Genomic DNA, 22,429 nt, shown 5'->3' with positions numbered 1-22,429 from the left:
ACACAAAATCCAGTATCCTACTCTACCTCAATAGTGTTTTTAACGTGACACCATCACTGACTGGCGTCTGACCCCAGTGGGGGGGCCGCCCCACTTGGGTCAGACGCCATTGCAGCCGCCTCACTGAGGAACAGACTACCTTTCGTCTGGCTCCTAACCTTCGACCTATCTGGCATGGGTGACCCTACCAGGAGCAATAATTATTACTCCCGCCAGCACAGCTCTAGGGGTCATCGGAACGCACAAGCCCTTCCACCACGTCAAGTTTGTAGTCCGGGGAGGGGAAACCAAATATTAACTGTTTATTCAGACCCGGAAAATACTGCGGAAATATTTTTGAATTTATATCGTTAGTGACAATTAGCAAACCTAATGTGATTCCAGCGGGGTCAGGGTGTTCAGTAGGGGCAAAAAAATAAAAGAGCACGAAGGAGTCAGGAGGAGGAGCAACGGATATTGCATGATGCTCAAAAGAAACCTGATATTACTTGCCGCCAACTACGAACAGGGCGGAGGGGAGAACCAGGCATCTCAGCGTGGAGGGGAAAGCAGGTGACGTCACGAGGCGCACCGAGAATGTCACCAGACGCTAGTCGGACGAGCGAAGTCACTTCGAAAAATTTGTCGATCAAACTTTTCACTTGGCCGCAGGCGTGCAGGTGTAACGGCTGGGGCGGAAAATGAAAAACACGAATCGTTTGGGGAATGTTTAAACCAAAAAAGAACAAAAGGGAATGTCTAGAAAACTAAGAAGGAAGTTGTCTTTAGCCCTCGCTGGAATTGGGAGAGGCATTCATTGCAAGGGATACTTGTAGACGACATCGTCCTCCCTTGAAAAGAGTCGTAAAGTTCAAGACAAAGCAACACTGCGAAGTAAAAAATGGGCAAAAGGACTATATTACGTAAGTGGCAGGAACCAAAATATAAAATACACTTGAAAGAAATTGAATTAATGTTAGTCGGAGGAGAGCGGTACGTATTTACCCAGATTCAGTTAACTGCACTAAGAGTCTATGGGATTTTATGGTTCAGTTAATTACCCTAAAAGTCTTTTACTATTGTATGAGCAATAATTATGTAATTACGTGCATCTATTTATCTATGCATATAAACTTTTCACGAAAACTGCTGTAAGGATATTCCTGCTACCAAAATATTTTCGGGTATAACAAATTCATTTAGCCAAGTCTCATTTTTGGAAATAAATCATTTGGGGGTTGAAATAGAGGGAAGGGGGTGCGAAAGGGCAGTAATTGAACTTTAGTATATGCAAGAATTAACTTAAAAGAATAATGAAAGGAGAGACTTGGCTTTCCTAAAAAAAATATTTTTAATACAACCTCGATTTCGTCACAGCGTAACATCCTAAGGTGCTTCCTCTCTGGATTTTCATCACACTCGTGCCCTAAGATTTGGTAGAGTGAGCAGTTCTTTGAGCTAGTCCTCATCCGGGGAAAATGCCATCGATGGGCAAAAGTCGCGATGAACTGATAAAATGCAAGGTGCATGAAATATCGGAACCTCGGCTACATTCAGTTTACATTTGTTCGTGTACATCCCGTCCTGTGTGGCAGGTATGGGCGTTTATTTCTCGAGATTTTTTTGTCTTTTCAAGCATAGTGTCTTTTTGTTTTGAAAAAGATTATAACAATTACGAAGTAGATTTGATAACGTTTCAAAGGAGATGATTATGAAGAGAAAGTTTTGCTTTAAATGTAGCAAATTTAACAAGTTCTTAAAAATTGTTAATTCTATGTTTAAAAGTATGTTGTCTTATTTAAGTTGTACGAAGGTTGCTATCTATATCTTGAGTTTGACAACAATAAGTGCTTTAGGCGCCATCTGACGTTTCCATATGAAAGTTTGACCCTTTTAACGCTGACATTCTTCAGAACATTTTGACCTTTGATCATAACTTGAGTTGTTAAAGTGACTCAAAAATTTTGTCCCAGCAAAAAAGTGGAGTTAACTCTTGAAAGCTTTCGTGCGATGATTTTGTACGACTTTCGACGTGGATTATCAAGACAGGAGTGCATCGATCAAATTACTTCCACTTTTGACGATGAAGCACTATACTTTGCCACTGTGAAACGCTGATATAATGAACTTCATCATGGCCGCCGTTCGCTCAGTGACGAAAGTCGTGAAGGTCGTCCAAAATCAGTTGCTATGCCAGAAAACATTGATGTTGTGCAAGAACTACGAGGTTCATCCGGAAAGTAGTACCCGTTCGTGAAATAAAGACACAAAAGTAAATATTAACAAACATAAAAAATTTTATTTGAAAGAGGATACTTTAAACTACTTCTCAACATAATCTCCAAGCAAATTAAGGCATTTGTCATAACGTGTGACAAGTTTCTGTATTCCTGCTGCATAGTCCTTCGCCGCCAGCTCATTGAGATACGCGAGGGACCCATCTTGCACAAATTTTTGCATAATGCAGATGGTGTTTAACAATTTCATGAACAATTGTTCGAGAAACATTGGGAAAATGCTCACAGATGTCATCAATTGTGACGCGCCGATCGTTCCTCACGAATTCGTCAACTGAGCTCACCAGTTGGTCTGTAATGACAGACGGTCTCCCCGAACGCTCATCGTCGTGTGTGTTCCCCCTCCCCATGTTGAAGTTGCGACACCACCGCCGAACAGACGACTCGTCCATTACATTGTCTCCATACACCTCCTTTAATTGGCGATGAATATCACATGGGCGAACGTTTCTTGCATTGAGGAATTTAATCACTGCCCTCACTTCACAACTGGCGGCGTTCTCAATTTTTTTAAACATTGTAAACAATCACAGAAACAACACAGGCAATGCTAGCGTCACGCAACTTGGCTCAGAGAAGGCAGACAAGCCACTGAAGCTATCTGACCTCGTCCAGCGGCTACTCGCGTCGTCAGCACTTCATGCGGCACGAACGGGTACTACTTTCCGGATGACCCTCGTAGTAAAAGAAGATCGCCAGGTGACCAATCGTGAGATTGAGGCATCCTTGGGAGTTAGTACGACGAGCATCAATTAGATATTGCATGAACATTTAGCTGTGAAAAAATTTGTTCGCGTTAGATCCCGCATAATTTGACGAAAGTTCAAAAAGTGCTCGTGAAAAATGGTGCAAAGAAATGCTCAAGAAATACAATCGGGGTGGATCAAAGGTTGTGCCCGCATAACATCCAAACAAGCGACGAATCTTGAATCTCTGCGTATGAGCTCGAAACAAAACAGCAATCCACTGTCGTATGGGTCTTCCAAGACGAGCCAAATCCGACAAAAGTGATTCGTGCACGAAGTACATCGAAGCAAATTATCGCCTGTTTCTTCGGAATAACTGAACACGTGGTAACCGTACCGTTAGAGCAACGTAGAACCGTGAATTCTGAATGGTACGCGAGCATCTGTTTGCCAGACTTACGTGGTGAAATACGGAAAAAGAAGCGGCAACGAAGGATCATTCTTCATCACGACAGTGAAATCTATCAAAGATCGGCTGAAATTACATTTGGCACACTGGCCAAAACGTCGAATTGATGGGTCATCCTCCGTGCAGCCCCGATTTAGCACCAAATGGCTTCTTTTTATTCCAGTTTGTCAAGAAAATATTGAGTGGACAACGTTTTTCGGCGCCTGAAGAAGCCATAGGTGCATTCAAAAACCATGTTTTGCAGGTATCTCAATCGGAGTGAAGCAAGTGTTACGAAAATTGTTTCGAGCGCATGCAAAAGTGTATTGATTATCATGGAGAATGCATCGGAGAACAATAAAGCCATTTTCAATATTAAATTACTGCCTTTTCATTAAAAAGCTAAAAATATAAATATCAACCATCGTATCTCTCACACAGGCCGAAGGGTTTTGAGGGATATTGAGGTGAGTCGGGGGTCCAGGAAAATGATTTGCCAGCCTCCCCCATCGTGGGAATGAAAATGTTTTCCGTCCACACTTAGTATTTGTGCCACGGTGCAGCTCTGATGGGCGAGGGAAAGGGCAGGGTGCGGGTATGAAGAGGGCAGTTGCCTGCCCTCCGACCCCTTCCCCGTCGTGAAATCGAGCGGGCCCCGCAACCGGGGCGGGCGACAAGTGGATGCTTTCGGTCGCGCCGTCGTGCCAAATATGGCATTCTGGCGTTTGGAGTGAAGCCATCGGTGGTGGGCCGCTTACCTCCGCGGCGGCCCCGCCTCTTTCCGGCCCATCCCCATCCCTCGCACACCCTCGGGGATGAGAGCGAAGCATTTCCACCCCTCCCCCGCCGATTATCCAACTCCGAAAATCGGATGGCGGAGATTTTCTCGACGTGTGCGAGATGAGAGGCCAACGCCATTGCCGTTATGAGTTCGCCCTAATCGTGGTTCGAGGGGTGGCAGGGATGATTTTGCGCGTGAAGGGAGGGCAGGGGAAACCGGATTAACCCCCGGGGCCCCGACCTTGGTCGCCTGATTTCAAAAAGTGATTCGCATAAATCCTTTGGGATACATTTGCGGCCCCCTGATAAGGTTAACGTAAGGAGCGCTGACAGAAATCAACGTCGATTTAATGGAGAGTGACCTTCTTGGGAGTGTATTTTGGTAGGCCATTGAGGACATTACCGAAGGTAATAGAAAGTCAGTGGGTGGATTGGTACGTGATGAGAACCAATGTAATCATCACAGATAATGATGTTTGAGAGAAAAAGAGAGGCGAAAATGAGCATTAAATTAGATGGCCTAAACAAGAGAAGGTAGAACAGTTTGCCTGAAGTGTCTTGGACGAAAGTGGCTGAAATAGCAGAGACATAGGATGAATAAATACGCTTGACACAAAAAAAGAATTAATGAAGTTTCTGATAGGGATATGAAGAAAATGTAATGGAATACTTTGATTGAGAGCGTGGTTCTGCTACACTCAGGAATTTGGTGGTCGCGGCAAAAGTACACGCTCAGTGTATGGAAACTTTGCGTGGAAAAAACAAAACGGGCGGTAATGAAAACAAATGAAGAGGCGCCTGGCGGTCACGATAGGTGGAGGTTGTTGAGAGATATTCGAAAAAGGCAAGGACAAAGTGGAAATTGGACACATCATGCACTTGAAAATGCAAGAAGTCACGTCTAAGATTTCCGCGTTTTTTTCGCCACACTGTAGACAATTACAGAGATTAATCAGAAAGCGTGGTTTGTGGTTCGGGATGATTGAAGTGTTGGTTCGATCAATCGGCTTATCAAAGTCGGCTCTTCGGAAGATAACGGGTTTGATCCATTGAATCGAAATATTGATTCGCCAGATATTTATTTCAAGTCGCAAACATTGTTGCCTCCACTCCACGACCCCCAAATTATTTCGTGGTTTTTATTTTTGTCCGCCAATTTAAGGAAATTGAACTTTGGGTTGCACTGCTCCCGCGGTCACCGTCCGTCTCCACGAACGGTGATCGGCTGCGTTTGCAACAGGTGCGCCTCTATCGGATGTTTACTGCATGATAGGAGTCTCCAACGTTTTATTCCTTCTGCCATGAAAACCGACGCTACCGCGAAATACGTCACCGAAATGCAAACAGACGGTGCATGTTTTCGCGAAGTCCTGAGATATATGGGCACGAGAGCGCGGAAAGAGGAATGAAAGGCGGAGACTGCGAACCCGGCGGCTTGCGGCACTTAATTCCCGAGACTAACTTCATCGGGGTGGAATGTGAGCGCGAGAATGGTGAAAAAAGAAATGAATACGATTTCATTTCGCGGAGAACTAGGGTCGCTACCCATCATCATATCCCTATCACGTGGAGACGGTTCAGTGAAGAAATAATTCGCCGGCAGAGGGAACTTCAGCAGTCTAAAGCGTGGTCCTTTTGTCTTATGTAATAATGTATTCCTGTGTAGCTAACGGTGAAAGGAGAAAATAATAGATATCTTTTATCGTCTTGTATTTTGTCGTCATTAATGCGGATACTTTGACGACTGAAATTACCTTCTGTATTTTATCTCGGTGCGATTTCTGGGTTTCTCCTGGGATATCATTCAAATTCACGATGGGAATCTAAGTGTGGTAAAACAGCGGAGGGCATCAACCGTTTCCAGGTGCCAATAATTATTCGTCGTCGACACTTAATTGATACAATTATTTTGCTCATCCTATTCGAGATGCCATCGTGATGCTGCTGAAAGATGATTGGTTGGCGTGGTGATTCCAGTGTTTCTGATGGTGTTTCGAAATTGTTGTGTGTTATAAAACTCATTTCAGAGATATTAATTATCTTTCAGATAAACAGTTCATATATATAATGTAATTTTATATCGGGTATAGGTTTTCATATAAGACATAAACAGATGATGCCCGAATATAAGTATTTCGATATTTGAGATAGCTTGTGCAAATATTTGTGAGTAGTTGCAAAACCGCGTAATGGATTTAACGTAATTCTGAGTTCACATTACAATTCATTAAATTTTTCCATTTCTTTCTCTTAATTTAGTAGCTTGGGGGAGATTTTTTGCTCTTGTTTCGTATACATTTTCCCTTATCGGACTATATTTAAATGTTTATATAGTGTCCTTTTATTTATATTTTGCTTTCATAATTAGTTTGGGAAATATTAAATGTCAATAATTTTAAAATATTCATTTTATTATATGGTAATTCACTTCGAGGTAATGTTTCGATCATTGCTCCTTGCCAGTAATTGTTTTAAGATATCTTAGAGTCGTGTGTACTTCGTTTATATTTATGCCTAATTTTCTTGCAAAATGTTTCATATTTTTAAGTTAAGCTCAATATCAATTCAACATTTACCCTACAATTAGTCTTCATCGGCGCTTTTTCTCAACTTTCATGTTGGTTTTATGACTTTGTGGGCTTTTGTTGCTCAACGCTGACTCCTTTCGAAAAGGACCTATGATTACCCAGTTGGATTCAACCAGACAGTTTTATTTTTACTAAGGGTATTACTCAATGCTTAGAATCTCCAAATACAGCATTGCACTTGAAGATTAATTTCTGTAATGTTTATATACCAAAATAAGATTTAAGAAGCACGCAAGCGAAGCATTGATACCTCCACGATGACAAAGACGATGTTCTTAGTCATGAAATGAAGCACCAAACAAATAAATATGTTCTACCCTCTACATTTCAAATACCTTTATCCTATCCAATGATTTGATAAAATGGCAGTTATTACAAGAATTACACTACATCCTCTTGGAACACGCCAAATTTCTCTTGCCCATGGTAAGCTCCGCCTTTTCCCACCTCGCGTTTATAAAATCATTTCCTTTTTTGAACGAGTAAAAGCATATTCTCTCGAAGAAATAACCAATGCAATCGTGACCAACATACATAAAACACTCCCGCAATGGCGACTATTCTTCTGCTAGTTGTCTCGCTTCTAGCACTTGCAGTCATGGCGTATTTAGGATGCGTTTCTTGCGTCCTAAATCCAAGGCCCAAATAATAAGGTGCCTAAATTTGCGCTCCCTCGCTATCTGACGAATTTGGACACCCTTCAAGATGGCCTCCTTGTCAAATATGAGCGATTAAGGCGCCTAAATGACGAGTCTGGACGCAGCTTCGGTAGATTTCAAAAATCCGTACCCGTTTCCCAAATCGCACGCCCCGTTCCCCTCTCCAAATTGCAGAGACATCTGTCGTCGTAGCGGAGAGATCGCTGGAGCACGCGGGCATTCCCTTCTACCGACGCGGGAGGCCCTGGCGGCCGAAGTGACAAGCAGGAGCTCTCGCCAGGGAGGGGGCGAATGTTGTCGTCTTCTCCCGCCCCCCATTCCCCGACTTCGGGATCTCACACATTTCCCGCCTCTTTCCCTCCCCTCCGCCGCGCACCCTCCCCCAGGCCCTTCCTCCCGGAGTCACAACCGAAAAAACGTCGGGGCACGCGCCCTTCCTACCCCCACTCGACGGCACCCCCAAGAGTTAACACCGCCGCCCCTCGCCTCCAGTCTCGCCGTGGATTTCGAATGCACAGCGTCACCGGACGCCTTTCGGGGTTTCGCTCGTTCCGTGCCGGGGTCGTGCCTCCGTCTCATCCCCGGAACACCCCTCTGCTGTCATCCGCAATCGAGTGCCAACTCCCGACCGCGCGTGCCACTTCATTTGTTAATTCATTTACTCCCGGAGGAATGGTATTCCGTTGTCACATCGAAAGAGTGCGGTGACGCGTGTGATTTGTGCGTGTGTGTGTGTCTACGTCGCTGTCACCCTCGCGAATTTTCGCATCTTTTAAAATTTCCTTAATTTTCAATCACCTGTTTATTAAAAATAAACAATTTCCCCTTAATTTCACGCTTTTATTAATTAAACCATCGCAGGGAAACCGGAATGACTGATTTGGAAGTAGATTTGCTGTAAAAGGAATCCGCCCTTTCTAGTCTCTTCTCCAAAGGACTCCCTCCTCTTCTCCAAGGGTCCGCCCTCGAGAAGACAAGTGTCGTACTCGACTCGAGTGTGGTCGGCTCAGCAATCATCGAGAGATGACGGCGACGTCCGATTAACCGCAATCCCCGGAATCAGTTTGACACTCCGGAATACGAGGATATCACTTCGGGGGTTGGGGTCCAAGGATTCGCTGCCGACTTCCGGATGTGGCCGCCCCCCTGGATGGAATATGAATGAATGCGTGTGCCAAGGGCCGGGAGAGAAAGAAGGAAGAGCCGCCCGCCCTTAGCCAACTCGCCGCGGCGTCCGAATGCGGCATCGCCTCGAGCGGGGATCCCCGTCGCCCTGCGAAGCTAAGCCCCGCGGCCCGCCCATGAATCATCATCCCCTCGGTCGCAGGCGCCGCGGCACCCGGCACCCGCCGGCCCTGGCCTCGCTCAAGCGGACGTGGTGGATCGCCGTCGCCCTCGCGCCGGCCCTGCTAGGTGAGTCCCTCGCTCTTTGCTCTAAATCTTCTGTTTTTCAGATATTCTGCGAAACGTGTGCATGATGTAGTAATTCAGTTCCAATTCTCGCCTGTGTGGTGGGGATTGACGCATAATGGTGGTGTTTCCACGGAGCCCCGTCAGTTCTCCTACCCGCTCCAGTGATCACTGGGAGTCAAGGCAATTCTGTCGACTGCATTGCATGAATCGATGCTGGCATAGCAAGATGCCCTTGTTGGTGGGGACGTTGGATTTACTCTTGCGCGTGGGTCAGGGGTTTGCGTCCAATGAACACGGCTTTGGATCACAGGGCCGGGCGTCTGTAATTGTTCAGAAGTTAAGCGCTATTTATTTTTTCATATTTTGAAAGTATTCTACTATGCCACGGCATGTTTCCGCCGGGCCCTAGCACCGCGCGCCGCGTAACTCCTTAAGCCCTGACTAGCATGACATAGAGAACCCTAATGCCCAGAGTTTGATAAAACAAATTATTTAGCCCAGCAAATTTTCCTTCTTGTCTCTCCTGAATGTCTTGACTTTCTTTCCTCCCTCTTCGATTTCAGTGACGTACCAAAAAAGATGTATTGGGCGGATGTAAGATTTTGCGGAGGCAGTAATACTTCGGTGTAATACTGTCACACGACTGTTGTTCAGAAATTAACCTCCGTTATGCTATTAGAAATATGTACCCTGAAATGGACGCAGAAAATTTATTATTTTCATCTCAAAACTAAATATTTCGACTATGTTTACAAACATTTGCGAAACAGATTTGAACGTTCGTCATAACTCTGAAGTGTTTTTTAAAATTCCTTCCGCGTTTGAATTCCGCCGCCTTAGCTCGCAGCCAAACGATGATGGCATCTCAGAGTTCCTCAAAACATGTACTAGCTTACATTTTCAGTCGTGTTTCCATGCAACAGAGTCGGAGAAATCTGCGGAAAACCTTCTAAAGATTTCAGATATCGTACGACGCCGATTTTCACCAACTTTTCGTCAATTTTCGGGTGTTTTTCAATGTCCACCATAGACGAGGGCGGCCACTGTTGTCATCATTGTCATGGACAGTTGTGTTCGCTCTTAAACGAACGACAACACTGACGCACAATTCTCATTGTCACTCATCGAATTTGGTCCGTGCCAAGAAGAAATTCCCCGATGATGAACTTAAGCAGCTTTGAAGTTTATTTTTAGCAGTCAAAACCTTATCATTAAACAAACTACAATTCGCCGGGTATTTCAATTGTGTTGTTCAGTTTGTTTCGCTGCTGTGAACAAACGACAAGCGGCGCAATCTTCCAGCCACTGCAGCTCGAGGCGTACTGACCTGTACTGTGTGCGTCAATACAGCGACCATTAATCGGCTCCCTCTTCCACTAAATCTCACGCTACTACACCAAAACGGATGTTACTTTCTGGACCACCTTCGTATCTTACAAATATTTGGCATTATATATTTTAACTATTTCCTGGTCTTTTGATTTAATTCGTTGTCCTTGAGTACAAATTCTCTTTTTATCCCAAGAATATGACGTATATACCCTTCAGCGTGCGTCAACTGATACTTTTTCCTGAATAAGCAGCGTCTCACTGCTATCAAATGGATTGTTATCAACTTGTATTGATTTTGCGCTCGGTGGCATCCTCTGTTTTCCTCGGAGGTGATAGTGATCTGGTCGGGACGGACGCCCGCGGGCGAGATAACGTGGGGCAATGTTTTATATTGACCGACTCTTGCTTTATTTCCCGCTCGTATCCTGGCCGTTTCAGATCGCTCGCTGCGCGGCCGCCAACGCTGCGGCATTAGATTTTGCTTCGGTTGGGAGTTCCCCCCTCCCCTCTCGCCCCCTCCGCGCCAAAGAGTGCGCCTCGTTTGATTTTAACATCGATATCCAATTTAATCCTGCCCTAAGTCCACGTTTGACCACCAGGGAAATCAAACCTACGTATAGAATTACGTAGATTGCTTCGTATAAGCTTAATTTTTATGTAATCCAAAATGTTGGTAAGGTAAAATACGCGTTATATTACACATAAAAATATAAATAAGAGAAGGTGAATAATATCATTTGTTGCTGTTGAACTTTCCCTAGGTTCCCTTGTTTCTTCCATTCCACCCTCTTCTTCCAATGCTTCCTTCTCCTCGACCACGTTTCCGCATGCTCTTTTGTTCCTTTGACTTTTTTGTTAGACCTCGCCTGTCGCCAAACTATTAATGCTTCATGTTACTGATAATATCTTAATCATTATAAATTCAAACTCAGATGCACAATTCTTCCGTGTCCCTCTTCCTAAGCCATAGTGGCTGTATTTCCTTGTTTGTCTTTACTTAAGATTCCTGCTGAACCCCAATCTCCATCTTCCCAGAGGACGCTTAGTGAAATGGCTCATTGCGTGTCTCCCCCTATTTCTTGCCCTGCGTGACCCCCCTCCCCGTGGGATGGATGTCCTCTCGGCGCCGTGATGACCCCGGAGTGCCCGCGGGAGATGAGCCACGGCGACGCATTGTTCCTCTCCGCCCTTTCCCTTGGCCCTTTTCCTTCTCCCGGAGCCCCTTCTTTGCAAAATCCATCCCCCCTCCCCCCGCCGCCATTTTCCATGTAAAATTGCGAGGCCATTTCGGTGGTCCACCGAGGGGCCTTGGGAAGGGAATCAAGTCCACGGCGTATCGCCAATTTCTGTGATTTCGGCGTTACCTGAGCACAGAAGCAGGGTTGGGCCGCCATTAAGTCAGTCAGCCATCCCAACAAACGCGTTTGTTTCACTTCCCGCCGCCGTCCCCCCCAACCACTCCACCCCGGAGAGATATCATCGGGTTGTTTTTCTTTTGCTGGAGGAGTCTGACCAAATTAGGCTCACGCGAAAATTCGCTCGGTGGTCTTGATTGTTTTGAGGAGGGTGTGAGGGGGGGGGAGAAATTCGCCCGCCAAACGATGTAATCTCTGGGAGGGAAAAGCGGTCCATTTGGGGGTGAGATGGCGACTACTGTCGTGTTTAGAGCCCTCGGAGGGTACTTATTCGACCAGATCCTCCTCATTTACACATCTTTTGCTGACGTTTCCCTGCGTTCGGCTCATTCTAGTCTTACAGGAAAACTAAGTCTACATCTCGCGCTGGATGACAAGGGGTAAATGTATGAGAACTATCGGGTACATTTTGCGGAATCGCTCGTTTGCGTGCAACGGTATTCGAGACGTTTTCAGTCGCGAACCAATTCGCCTCGACCGGGATTGGATACCGGACCCCGCGCTGCCCCGCCCAGCCACTTCGGATTGGACGCATCGGCATTTTGACGGAAGCACGGCCCGGATGCGGTTGGATTGGAATTTTCATGCTTAGTTCAATATTCTCATTCTTCGGTTAATGCACACGAAACTAAGCAGAGTTCCCGGAACATCATTCACCAATAGTTCGTAAATAAGTGGCAGTTGAAAAGTACAGGCGACTTGTTTTTGATAAACATTCTCGCGTCACAAATAGAACTCGCAGCAGGTTTGGTATCTCCTCGGCTCCGGCAGCGACGAATGCATGTCCTTGGGCCGTTTCCCCCAATCGAATCGTGGTTACGGAGATGCTGGTATTTTGCTCGGGGTGCTTTTCGACACCCAAGGCATTAATGGCCCGCTTGCAAACTTTTTCGATTACCTGTGGAGAGCCACCACCGGCTGGTTAATGCCGTAATATCTTTGGATTAACGTGCAGCAACAAAATACATTAGTTGCCTTGTTCAAACCATAACACAATATATACAATATGCACCAATGCAATACATACACATACTATGCATGCCCAACCAATGCTTGTAAAACAATATTCCCGGTTGTATTTACAAACGCCAGCACAAAATATGAAGCTCCTGCGAAAGAAAAAGGAAGAATCTCGAGGTCCGTTTACTGCTGGATTATTATTTTCACTGGTTGGTTTTCCGTGAGATAAGTGATTTATGAAGTGCGCGCTTGAGTGATGAATCCATCTCGGTGCATTAGTAATGTATTCTATCAAGGCTATTGAAGTAATTGGCAAAATACTGGGGGGTTTCATAGTTTAGTATTTGATAGAGTAAGGACAGCACGTGGAGTTTCCTGCGAGATTCCAGAAATAACCAGCTGAGTTTGTTAAAATATTCAACAATGTGATCTGCAATTCACAAATTGTAAATGAAGCGTGCGCCTGAGTTATACTCGAGGGAGCTGTCGGTAAACCTTTGGAGGTTTACCGACAGCTCCCCCGAAAGGTCTTGATCCGCTAAACGTGATCATAATCAAAGTGAGGAATAATGAGAAAGGAAATTATTTGCTTTTTTAATGTGATGAGAATAACAAACTGATTTTTCCTAAAGGAGTGTAGGGATTGATTGACTGTTCTGCAAGTTTAAAACACTTGTGAAGACCATGGAAAGTTCCCATTATCTCGTATGGGGAGAGTCCAATCGGTAAGAGGGAGTCATGGAGATTAGGGTAAACTCACTCTACACGGCAGTTGAACTCGTGAATTGCATTTTTACCCGTCACTCCGTGGTTTATTATTTCCAGGTATTTTTGGAAAATTCCGAAGAAGCATAAATCTTCTGTTTAATTCCTTGTACATTCCCTTACAACGTAAATCTTTCATCTATTTAATTTCAAGGTTGGGTGGAGTTTGAATGAGCAGTTAAGATTATACGCTACTCGGGCTTAAACCTGTACCACGGCTAGGGGAAGCGAAAAAGGAACACTTTTCCTATTCACTCTACAATAGTACAAACTAGATGATTTCCAAATTTTCATTACACTGAGCTAGCGGAAATAGAAAAAGGTCAATGTTGGTGTGAATTACATTACAGTCGGTCCGGGCGTTTTCGTTCTCGCCGAGTTGGCACACATTCAGCAAATCCGATGCATTTTATGGTTTCCAGGCTCTACTTTGTGAGAATTCATGATCAATGAATAAATGAACTTGATATATTTTCACATTAAAAAATTTTTGTGAACATTTTTGTTTTAAAAGAACAAAACAATTTTTTTTTCACAAAAGAATTTTGTCAGTGAAGAAATTTCAATTTTATGTAGTATTCGGTAAGCAATCCGATAGTAATTTTCCCGACGGTTGATGACCTTGTACGCCGTGCCCAATACACTTGAGTGTGATTCGAAAGGGGGGAGGGGGTTTGCCACCGATAACCTAACCTGCCCTGCCATGTCGGTCCTTGGTGATGATTTTGGTGCCAGGGGCACCGAAACAATTGAATGGACCGCGTTGGTGGCACCGTCATCAGACAGACAGACCGCACCGGTTCCACGGTAAGGGGTGGCGAGAGAAGGGGTTAGAGTACACCCAAGGGGGTCATCGTCGACTATTTCCGAGCGAGGCCCCGTCTGCTCGAGGTAATGGGTCGGGGGAAGGCTTCCATCTTCCGGGCGGGCGGAGGACCCCTTGCGCCGCCGGCGATCTCCCACGGATTGAGTCGCCACTCACTGCCAATGACAGGGTGCAAACTCTTCTCCACATCATTGTACGAGGGTAATCAGAAAATTTATGGGAATAGAATTGAAATAAACCACTTACCTTGGTAAAAATATTTTTGTTTTTCAATGTAGTCTCCTTGCACACTAATGTACTTGGTCCATCGATGTTCCAATGTCTTGATCTCATCTAGAAAATTGGAATCATTCAGGCCTGCAAAGTACCCGTCTTCTTGACCTGTTAGTTCCTTGTTTGAAGAAAATCTCCGTACACCCAGGACAATTTTGAGCTCGGGAAATAGATGGAAATCTGATGGAGCCAAATCAGGCGAATAAGGCGGGTGTGGCAACAATTATTAATCTTAGTCCACGTATTTTTGCCATGGCAACGACGCTTGTGTTTGGGCTTGCGTTTTCTTAATGAAAGATGACTACCTTCCTTGCCATACCTGGCCTTTTTCGCATATCGTTTGCTGCAATTTGTCCAGGAGGTTAGCGTAGTATTGTCCATTAATAATTAATGTCTGGCCAGATGGAAGATAATCTATCCGCAGAATCCCTTTCGCATCCCAGAAAGCAAAAGCGATCACCTTTCCGGCCGACCGCATTACGTTTGCTTTCTTTGGCGGTGGTGGTGAATCAACTTGTTTTTACTGTTTTGACTGCTGGTTATCGCTGGGGTACAGTAGTAGGGACCCAAGATTCATCCGTGGTCACAAAGTGGAGCGGATGTTATTGTTGATTGCTCTTAACACGGGTAAAACATTATTCGTAAAAAACCATTCCGATACGTTTGTGATCCTGCGTCAAGAGTCGCGGCAACTATCTGGCAGATAATCTTGTTAAATCCAACTCCACCGTAAAAATGTGATATGCCAGTTCATATGACAACCCCACAGCTTCAGCGATGCTACATTGCCATTTTATGCACTTTTGCAATGGTATCCAGGGTGGGGGCACATTTTGGCCGATCATTGCGCGGATCGTCATCTAAGCTGTCCTGATCAAACGCTAACTCGCTCGTCCGCTTGAGAACAGTTGAATATGACGGGGCAGAGTGCCCCAGATTGTTCTAAAAGTCGGCATGAATTTCCTTCGCATTCGTACTTCTCTTCAAGAAGTATTTGATCGCCGCTCGAATCTCAGTTTTTTCCTCCGTCACACATCGCTACGCGGGGCTGACAGCAGAGAGGCATCCGCACCACAGATCTCTTCCCGGAAAAACAAACGCGTCACGTGTTCACTCATTAAAGATAACCGTGAGAAACTGGTCGCGCTGACATCTGTCGATATTTCCGAGATGTTTGCTAACTGCCGTCGTATTCAGTCACTTGGGTATGTTAAGTAGGAATTTAAATAATCAAGGTGGTTACGGGGACATTGAGGAGTGTTTGTTGTGGAAAAAGGACTTATTGTTTGAGGAATGAGTGAGATTGCATGGGGTTGACGAAATAATGGCTAAATGAAGCGTAGGTAAGGAAGAAGTGCATCTTCTTGCTGGAGGGAGGAAGGCAGAACGGGCGCAAGTTGAACTAATACCCTTGCCAACCATTCCGCGGAGTCAGCATTCCCGAAAGACAATATAATACACTCACGCATTGCCTCGATCTCATGACCCCTTTCCCCGAAAAATGAAATTAGTACCTCTTCTTTGTAGCTCAAATATTTTAATTTTTGCGGATTTCGTTGCCGAACTTCTTCTCGATTCCGCCTTCCTCACCTCTCCTCCTCCTTTATACGTGCTCCTATCCGTTTTCTTACTTCTATTTCCATGTGAATGGACATTTATTGGGTATATGGCTACATGATACTTCTATATCTTCCGATGAAGACGGGGCAGAATTCCGTCGAAATGATCAAGAAATACGTGTGAGTCATCTTTTTAATGTGTTTCTATATTGTTTGTTGCTACCAATTTATTATATATATACAGCTCAACCCAAGCTAAAGTGATTTTTCGGGTTCCAGGTCTTCCTGGGAAGCCATAACAGGCACAGGGAAAGGAACTGGCCTCCCTACCCTGATGTGTGAATTTCACACGCCGTATAGGGCTTAGTACCGGGTGAACTCTGCCATCACCTACTAAACCGACCTTCGGGTTGATTACTGTGTTTATGGTTTATATATATTGTAAATAATATATATATATGTATATATATATATATATATATATATATATATATATATATATATATATATATATACTCCACGGACTACAACCTTGACGTGGTGGAAAGGCTTGTGCGTTCCGATGACCCCTAGAGCTGTGCTGGAGGAAGTAATAAAAAAGCAGAACCGACGAACTTGGTTATTATTCAGGTATACATTCCACCGAACAGCCATACAAAGGAAGAGGTGAATAGGATAAACGATCGTTTAGAGAACATAATCGCGTGTGTTCCTGCAGGGAAACATTTGATAATGATGTGGGATTGGAATGCGACGGTAGGCGAAGGAAGAGATGGTGATGAGGTGGGGGACTACGGTTTAGGCGCGAGGAATGACCGCGGGGAGAAAGCAACTGAGTTCAGCAGGAGACAGGGGTTAGTCATCACCAACACTTGGTTTGGATACCACAAAAGGCGCAGGTATGCATTGGAAAATGCCAGGTAACTCAGAAAGATATCATTTAGATTATATTCTGGTTAGACACAGATTTAGGAACAGTGTGATAAATTCCCACAGCTTCCCGGGTGCGCATGCAGACTCTTACCACAATTTAGTTGTTATGAAATGTAGATAAGGCAGGGGCGGCGAGTTAGAAAATGGAACGTGGAAGCATTAAATGGATTAAAAAGGAAGGAGTACCATAAATAAGAATGTATCAAGAAATGGTTATCTAAAGCCGCAAAAGACACTATGGGAACCGATAACGCGAAAAGGACTAGGAAACCATTGATCACGGATGAGATGATTACAAAGATGGATGAGAAGAGAAAATGGAAGAATGCACACGCAGAGTCAGGCAAAATGAAGTATAAAGAGTTAAACAATAAGTTGAGGCGGGCAACAAATAAAGCAAAAGAAGTATGGGGGAAGACGAAGTGCGAGGATATGGAAAGTTTGCAGAGGAAGGGTGAAATTGGTGCGCTGTAAGGCAAGGTTAAATCTTTATCGGGAATTAAGAAAGGAAGATCTACGCCAACAGTTACAGATAAGGCGGGTAATATAGTAGTTGGCATAGGAAAGATCCAAGAGAGATGGAAGGAATACATGGAAGAACTGTATAGTAAAGAACTTAGACCAACAGAGACATTGAAAAAGAATATGACGCGGAGGAAGACAGCTTAGGTCCAGGCATACTAGACAAAGAGATAGAAAGGGCATTAAGGGAGATGAAACTAAAAAAGGCCGTGGGTGTGGATAACGTTCCCGCGGAACTATTGAAAAGTTAAGGAAAATACGGGAGGAAGAGCTTATATGGGCTGATTCGTAGTATCTATGAGGTAAGAATCTGCTCGGACTTTGTGAGATCAGTTTTAGTTCCTTTTCCGAAAAAGGTAAAGGTTACGTAAAGTGAGGACTACAAGTCAATAGGTTTTATATCCCACGCAGCTAAAGTTGTTCTAATGATCATAAATTAAAGGATAGAGAGTAGGGCAAATGATTACTTGGGGGAGATCAGTTTGGGTTTAGGAAAGGTAGAGGCACTTGTGATGCCATTTCAGTATTGAGATTATTAATCGAGAGGAATATAGAGTACAACCAGTAGGTATTTGCCTGTTTCGTAGATTTCGAAGAAGGGTTTGATAGAGTGAATTGGGAAAAACGAATGAGTATATTGAATAAAATAGGAATACATTGGAGGGAAAGGAGGCTAATCCACAAGCTGTACGAATCTCAGAATGCTTTGTAGGGAATGTGGAACGGGTAGTCCGGATGGGCAGTGTTAGGAAGAGGTGTAAGGCAGGGTTGACCATTATCGCCGTTGCTTTTCAACCTGTGTTTAGAGGAAATGATAAAGGAGGAATGGGAAGAACAGGAGGTAGGAATGAAAGTGGGCGGGGAATTCGTAAAATCAGTTAGATATGCTGATGACCAAGCTTTAGTTTGTCAGTCATCCAATGGGTTGCAAGCATTACTGAGGGAATTGGAAATTCATTGCGACAGGTATGGGATGACAACCAATATTAATAAAACAAAGGTTATGCGATTTTCTAGAAAGTAAAAGGCTAAGCTAAACATTACCATAGGAGGGCAAAAACTAGAGCAGGTAGAACAGTTTAGGTATTTCGGAAGAGTTTTGGATTAACACGGTCAAAGTGGGGAAACGTGGTCGTTGAATCAGGAGGGTATATGGAGAAGGTGAAATGGACCGAGAAGAAAACAAATGAAGAAGTACTTGGTATGGTGGGCGAGGACAGTGGTTTGTTGGGAGAAATCTTATGGAGGCAGGAAAAGTGGATGAAGGGGGTATTGACCGGCAGGGGGATGTTGAAGACTGTGATAGAGGGGAGAATATTAGGCAAATGAGGAAAGGGAAGGAACAGGATAGGGATGTTGGACGGGATGAAGAGAGGAAGAAAGTACTCGGAGATGAAGAGGAACCTGATGTAGAGTAAGATGCTGTATTTTGTGTTTTGTTAAGAGTCAAAACAGTTTAATTTAGTAGCTGTGTCGATCCAAAAACCTACTTTTACCGGTAGATTACGTAATAATAACAATAATTATATATATATATATATATATATATATATATATATATATATATATATATAAACACAGATGTAGATTTTTAGAATATAGAGACACAAAGAAAGGACACTCACAATTTGTTATTTTACGGCTGTCGTCTTCAGAGTCTCTATATTCTAAAAATCTACATCTGTGTTTTTATATTTGTGTGTCGCCGAAGAGCGTTCCATTTCGAAGATATTTTATATATATGTGTGTGTGTGTGTGTGTGTGTGTGTGCGTGTGCGCGTGCGTGGGCGCGTGCGTGGGCGCGTGCGTGGGCGCGTGCGTGTGCGCGTGCGTGTGCGCGTGCGTGTGCGTGTGCGCGTGCGCGCGTGCGTGCGTGCGTGTGCGTGTGCGGGCGCGGGCGCGGGCGTGCGCGCGTGCGTGCGTGCGCGTGCGCGTGCGTGCGTGCGTGTGTGCGTGTGCGTGTGCGTGTGCGTGTGTGTGTGTGTGTACATGTATATGCTTATATACACAAATTTATGTGACACTTTTTGAAAGTCTCACGGACGTCAATAATAATGTTTAAAATATAGCACTATTGGACACAGACAAAAACACGAACACACAAAAAAGAGACTCACTAAGCTTCGAATTGTTGGGGTTCGCAGTCACTTTTTTCATGGAAGAGAAGGACAGAACTCTATGTTATCGATATATATGTAATTTCAGAGCGAGAGAGGGGAGGGATGGTCAGAGCAGGAGGGGAAGGTAGGTTGGAGGGGTAAAAAATGAAGTTTAAAATGTCGGAGGGAGAAAAAGGGAAGTACAGGCTTTGGTGTTAATGGGGTTGGGAGGGGAATGAAACCCGCTGTGGGAAGCACTGGACTTGAAAGATTGGTATATCTAGGAGTAGGGGTGAGAGTGGGAGGGATGACTGAATTTATTTAGCAAGTACACCCTCGCAACGAACATATTTTTGAATTTCTAGCTGCTCCAATGAATTTTTTTTATTTTTGAAATGGAGGATTTCAGTCTCTAGGTGACTTTTTGTTTGCGTTTGATAAGGTGCTTGGGAAAGAGAGATATCGTGTTTTCATTCTTTACATATGTTTTGGGCTCCTTTATTCTTTCTTCAAATACCCATCCCATTTACTCAATATGTATATCTCCTAGCCATTTAATTCATGCACTCCACTGCTCTAGCTTTTGGGAACTTTGTCTTTAGCAGGTTGGGAGCATATTCCCAGGGCGTTGTGAAAGGCAACTTAATTTTTCCTTTTGGTAACTTGTTCATTACTTTTTGAGGAATATTACCGAAGAGAGAATTCGTCACCATTTGGCAGTGGGATATTATCCATATTCAGGATCGTAAATGTTGCTTACGACTTTTTTATTAAGTGTTTCCATTTCCCCCTCCACCCACCAATGACGGCATTCGACTTTCGCCCCCACCCCACCCCTCTGCCATCCTCCCAGCACCTGTTTCGCGCCTCTCTCTCTCCACCCCGCCGTGTTTCACTTCGTCTTAGTTGACTGGCCACCGGCGCTCCGCCCCCGAGCACGCGTTTCCTATAGGGGTCGATATGGCGTGCGTGTCGCCTCTGGTCTTCTTCCTTCGGCCAACCCGGCGGGGAGCGTGCGCTCGGATGACAGGGTTGGGTGACATAATTGGGAGGCGGTCGGCGGCGAACCCTTTCCCACCCAGCCCCTTCCCCGCACCCCTGTTCCCCGTGGTCCCTGTTGATGGATTGAGGAGATATCGTGGAGTGACGTCCCATTTGCTTGATGCGTTTTTGTGTTCACGCAATTAGGGCGGTAATTCGAGCGCCGCCCCCACGGCCTCGTGGTCGCCATGGAGACGACGGCGATCTCCCCCTCCCTCGGGCCCCTCGCTGACCCTGAACCCGGTCCGTTTGGAGAACTCCGCGTGGGTTTGAGGTCGCTCCGCATCCGTCCTCTCTCCACTCACGGGAGGGACGCCTGCGAGGGAAAGTGTCGCGGTTTGATCGTCACCGATAAGGAACGGCCCCTGAATGGGGGTCTGACTGCCACCCCTGGTGTGCTCGCTTTTGCCGCGGGATGGGGCAGTGCCCTGGTGGAATAAAATCAGCCATCAGCGAGAATTTCAGTCGCCGTGCGTGGTAAAGTAAAGGGAAAGTATATAAAAATGCCCACTCCTGGTTGAATCATACACGGTGAATGTATTCAAACATATTATTACGGCACATAAACACAGTAATCAACCCGAAGGTCGGTCAAGTAGGTGATGGCAGAGTTCACCCAGTACTAAGCCCTATACGGCTTGTGAAATTCACGCATCAGGGTAGGGGGGCCAGTTCCTTTCCCTGTGCCGGTTATGGTTTCCCAGGAAGACCTGGTACCCGAAAAATCACATAGCTTGGGTGGAGCTGCAGGTGCCCGGAGTGCCTTGCCCGGGAATCGAACCCTGGACCCTCCGGTCAGTAGTCCAACGCTCTACCCCCTGGACTACCGCGACCCACAATGTATGCACAAGCTAACAGAAAATTGCGATTCATTTATTACAAGTGTTGGGGAAATGTGATAAAAAGGTCAAAGAGAAATGCTATCTGTCACTGATTAGGCCTCATTTACAATATGCTGCTAGTATGGGTGATCCTCAAGAAGTTGTATTGATTGCCGAATCGGATCGCGAGCAGCGTAGATTTGTTAATCGTTGTTACGATAAACTAAGTGGCGTATCCAAAATATTAGAGCAGCTAGGCTGGGAATCACTCACTGAGCGAAGATTAAATTAAAGATAAGGTCTCTTGCATTAATTGGAAGGATGTGTTTCAGTGTGTTCCGTGAATTTCGAGAAGGCGTTCAACTATACGGAGTGGGCCAAGTCCGCGCAAATGTTGCGTAATAGGGAATAGAGTAGATGGTTCGGACCTATTCGGAAGTTAGGCATAAAACAAAGGGGGGGAAGCCAGAGGGAGAGTGGGGGTGATTGGCAAGGAGGGGAGGGATGCCCGTTGACGCAGTCACTTACCCACGTGCGTGCTGAGGAAATATCGAGGATGGTGCGGAAAAAGCTTGATGCGGTGATACAAGTGATTCAGGCGATTAGGGTTTCAGATGACCAAGTGCTGTTCTTACCGAGTGCTTGAGTGAACAATGTGACAGGCAAGGGATGGGATTATTCACTAAGAAAACGAAATTAATTCAGTATTTACTTAGTGGAACTTGGAAGTCCAAGGGTAGAGAGGTTGGGCAACGATAGGGCCCGGGCACGTGTCTGGGCGCCCTCAGACACACCGTGGTGAACGAAAGAGGGAAATAATTTAAAGGAGCGCTGAAATGGTTCGAGAAAAATGGGTGGAGGGTTGGCGGAAATTTTGAAACAGAACTCAAGGTCAGAAGAAATAAGTGCGGAGACATGGCAAGTTGGATACGTGAACGCATCGATAACTGAAGCCCACATGGAGTGCCATGGCTTTCGACGAAATACTCCAGATGCGCTCGCCAAAGAAGAGGTAAGTTGCAAAGGTGACAAC

Source organism: Hetaerina americana, unplaced genomic scaffold (assembly GCF_022747635.1).
Source record: "Hetaerina americana unplaced genomic scaffold, ioHetAmer1.1.p SCAF_28, whole genome shotgun sequence".
Taxonomy (NCBI): Eukaryota; Metazoa; Arthropoda; class Insecta; order Odonata; family Calopterygidae; genus Hetaerina; species Hetaerina americana.
The sequence above is the reverse complement of the archived record's forward strand: the minus strand, read 5'-3'. Positions refer to the sequence as shown.